Source organism: Centruroides sculpturatus, unplaced genomic scaffold (assembly GCF_000671375.1).
Source record: "Centruroides sculpturatus isolate CEXI.00-Female unplaced genomic scaffold, Cexi_2.0 scaffold495, whole genome shotgun sequence".
NCBI lineage: Eukaryota > Metazoa > Arthropoda > Arachnida > Scorpiones > Buthidae > Centruroides > Centruroides sculpturatus.
In genome coordinates, this window is record NW_019384782.1 from 369119 (window position 1) to 373881 (window position 4763).

Genomic DNA, 4763 nt, shown 5'->3' on the forward strand with positions numbered 1-4763 from the left:
TGCATTCGGTCATTTTCTTTATAAAAAAAAAAGTTATTGAATCAATGTCAACTAAATGTTTACATCATAATAATATGTAAACGTATCTAAGTGAAACAGTTTTCTACATTCAAAATAATAACTAAAAAAACCCCAATTAGAGAACTTTTCACCTAAATTTGGTTTTGCGTATTGCTTGTACTGTACCAACGTGGAGTGAGTTAGATAACAGCGAGTGTTATCTAACTCTTGATTGGTTCAGATATGACGTCAAAAGTAAGATACTGTATAAAAAGGGAATGAAAGAATCAAGATAAAGAGAAGGAAGTTCTACTGCCGTTCAGAAAAGTTTATATTCTATAGATAATATATTCAGTAAGTTCATTTTCTACTCATATATATGGTTCGATATTGCTTTAGATTTTATTTTAAATTCAAGACAAAACACAAGAACGATAACAATGATGATACATATTGCAAACCAACATTGTTATCGTCATGAATGGTATAACATCTTTTTGATTTATTNCTACGTAATTATATTTTAATCTATTCTATAACATTTTTTAAATTTTTTACCTCCTGTAATTAATGTAATTGATTTACTTTTAGAATTAACCTCTGCACCAATTTCTAGCCTTGTTCTTGTTTTCGCAACAATACGGAAAAGCTACGTCGCTTTTCGTAAATTTTGTATAAAAATATTTATTATAGTATTTCCCGGAATGATAATAATAATAATGATGAAGCCATTGTGCTGGATCTTGAATGTGTATCATTCCGCCACTGTAGCTAATCAAATTCTTCGAAACGTAACGTTTGAATTTTTCAAAAAATTCAAAATATTACGTCATATAACGCGTGTGACGTTTCTTGATTTTTTAAAAAAATAAACTCAAATTTCTTACAAAAGTACAAAATTTGAAATAAATTTTAACAGTTTAAACATACCTTATAATTATCGATTATATGTTCTATGTATATTACGTTCTACTTCGTAATGAACACGGAATTATTTTCCTTGGCGTATTTAGACTGTCGTCACCATTTTTATTCTAGGAAAGACTATAGAATATTTTATTTATTTGAAACGAACAGAAACAACCAAACATAACCATTATTAGTCTTTAAAAAAAACTGAATATAATAACTATTTTGAAATTTATTCAGTTAAAATCTAAGCATAATTTAATTTTTTATGTTAATAAAGCGAATTAAAATTCAGAATTTAATAATCATTTCTATCTACACTTAGGCCTACATGAAAATTGTCTTAAAGTCCTAAGTTTATTATTTATTTTTTTGTTTTGCAGATAATGATCGTCCGGTGCTTGTTTCTTTTGGCACTTTGCTCGTTGACGACCATCGTTACCGTCCATTCGATTCCCGTAACATCTCCAGTAGATGATAAACTTACGAACATTGAATCTTTAAAACAGAAAATTGACATGGCTCGGACGGTGGACGGTCCAGATGAATGTGTAATTGACACTGCAATTAGGGACACCTGTGAAAGTTGTTCAAAAGTAACCAAATCTGTTATCGTTTATCCATTCTGTTGTAAAGCAAAACTTGGTATCAGGAATTGGTGCGTGGAGTTTCTCAATTATTCATTGAAAGAATCGAAAACTAATCGCTATATATAGCCATATTATATATATAATTCCTACCAAAAATTATTCATTCAAGATCTTAAAGTAGGGATGGCATGAACTTTTCGCTTGGATTTGTGATGACAAAATTAGAAAATGTATTTATTTGAAAAACGTCTTCCAGTTTTGATACAAAATATTTATTTAGCAGAGGAATTAAATTGTGTATGAAGTTTTTAATTAAATAAAAATATTTGTGTAAATGTATTCTTTTCTTATGTTAGATAAGAGTGAGCTAAAAAGTACAAAATTCCTTTTGTAACACTTTAATAGTAATTTTTACGATTATATAATATAATTTAATGATAAAAGCAAAAGTTATGATTCAAATTATATTTTTAATTTATAAATACCTTCTAAATCAGCCAATTTGTGTGCAAAAATATCATTAAAGAATGATTTCTTTATTTATTTACAAAAATTGCAAATTACAAAAAAACTTTTTATGATCTATTTTAGCATTTGAGAAGCGAAAATCGTTTTAAAAATAAAAATCAAAGTAAAGTAATTTAAAATTAAACTGTGTTAAAATTAATAAAAGGATAGTAAATGTTAATATCCCAATCAACTTTTCTATCTCCTCTCTCTTTATCTTCCTCGTAAGCTATAAAAAGGCACTCTATGGATTTTACTAACATATTATCTGATATTATATTATTTACATTTATTTATAAGCATGTATCAAGTAAATTTGAAAGTATAATGATACACTATTTAAATTTAATAACAAAAATTTGAACATAAAATAGTCTTAAAATATAAATGGTGAAAATCACAGTTGAATTAATATCAAGTACTGTAATTGTAATATTTCATTTTTTACGTATTTTTGTTACACGTGCCAGACAATTTTTTTTATAGAATTAATATAAACGTTAATATAAAAAATATCAGATTTCATAAACAAAATACTGTATAATGCAAATATATGTATAAATCTGCCGATGTAGCAGCGGTTAGTATTAAAATGCTAAGTATGCAAACAAAATTAAATAATCATAAAATGTATATTTAAATTTTTAGAATTATCTTTATTGATGTTTTTAAATTAGGCTATACGTAATATTTGATAACAGTAAATCAATTACTGTACTGTACTGTACCTCGTGTATTAATTATATCAGTTTTATTTCTTTAAACTTGAAATTTTCTCACGACGACTTAGAAATAAATCTTTCTACACAGAAGAGGAAAAAATATATATATTGATAAATATTTAATCAGCACCTAATCAATGTATTACCGCAGCATGCAATTTATTCAGGAGCAAGTAACAACAATTCTAAACTTCTAAAACTTATTTGAATTTTTATATTAAAATGTTAAAATTTCGTAAATAATTTAATTTTTATTCATAATTTCTAATTTTTTAAAAAAAATCTTCGAACGAAAGAAGAGTGCCAGAAAGTCATTTTAAATGACTTAGCTGATAATAATTCTTTATGATAACCGAGTGCCATTAGCCCCACTAAATAAATATTTGATGTCTTATCTATTGTGTGTTTAAAATATTCTTCTTTTTTTCTTCTTAATTTGGAAAAGAACAGATTTTAATTTTAATTGGAATTCGGTACAAAACTTATCTGTTTTATGGATTTAAAAGATTAACAATAATTATTGTGATTAGATAATCGTACATTTTAATCGTCATGTGACAAAATAATATTGCATTTTGATCAATATAATCGAGTTAGATCAGCTGTCTTTTTGTTATTTGAAACAAATGAAATGAGTTTATTTGAATTTCATTTTGTTGATAGTTTATCGTTTTTAAACTGGAAAACAATGCATTGCTGATTTAAAATATTTTCTTAGAATATATTTATATTTTTCGATTATGAACTTTAACGTTTCCACGAATACTCTTCCGCTGCTTCTCTCGTTTAGATTTGCACAAATTAAAATAATAAATAGAAACTTTTGTATTAAATGATCACTGATTTTGACATCGAATAATTATTTTTAATGCTTATTGAATATTCAGATAAAATTTTAGACATCATCAAAAATTACATAACGCCATTTTTATGCTTTCGACAATCACTTCGCCCTTCTGTAACGTCTCGTAATGCTGTTGCGCAGATACCTAATCCAAAATAACGTAACGCATTTTCTCGCTCAACTTAATTGTACAAAGGAATAATATAAATTACGTAGTACCGAATATTATTTTATTAATTACATGCATAAAGCACAAAGCAGTGACATAAACAATACGCAACATGTCAGAAACATTCTGTAACCCAATGTTGAGACCCTAGCGTTACGTAACGTTTTTGTAAACAATTCCATCCCCTTGTAACGCATCGTAACGATTACTTACCCACCCACTCGTATGTGTATCATGTAATTTATGAACAGCCTTTTATTCCGTTTTATTTATACTAGTTTAGCATAAATTAATTTTATGACCGAGTGAATAACACTGAACACTGGTCGTGGGTTGGCTCCTGGCGAACATGCTGGCCACACGGAGTTTTCCGGGCTTTACGTGTATAACACTTAAATATAGGCCAGTTTCCTATAGAAGCTCTCCTGGAAAGCACCCCCTCCTTGGCAGATGGTCCATGAGTTCCGTTGACTTATTCCATCAATCCAATCCATAAATTAATTTCTTACAAAAATAATAAAAACATAATTTAAAAAATTATTATTAAAATTTAAATCTCTATTTTTTTCTGATAGATTAGACTATATTAATTAATAGAATACATAACCTATTCTATTCATTTGACAGTCATCAAGCTAAAGCATAAACTCTGATAAAACGTAGAAAAAAAAAGAAAGAAATAGTCTAATATTATCAATAATATATAAATAAATAAATAATCATAAATTAAAAATTCGAATAAAGGTAACAAAATATGTTTTTGGTTTGATAGATAAAATTACAATAATCAAATGAACAACTTCTTGTGCTTAAACATTAATGATGCTTTCTCATTGCCTATATTCTGTACTTTCATAATTTTTCGTCCGATGATAAGTAATATGATATTAAATTAAATTTTCTACGATGCTTCGAATCTAATTTCTTAATTTTTTTAAATACAAAAAACAGTATGTTTTTCTTAAATAAAATCTAAATTTAATACCATATTATCTCAGTTTTGTAAATAAAATGATATAAAT

General features: G+C 26.5%; 1 long non-coding RNA gene across 1 annotated transcript; it reads left to right on the plus strand.

The window, feature by feature from the left end:
• The first annotated feature begins 301 nt into the window (after positions 1-301).
• LOC111629211 lies at positions 302-1838 on the plus strand. Its single transcript, XR_002757297.1, has 2 exons — positions 302-354; positions 1293-1838. It is a non-coding gene; the product is annotated as an uncharacterized LOC111629211 (long non-coding RNA).
• Positions 1839-4763: the final 2925 nt, after the last annotated feature.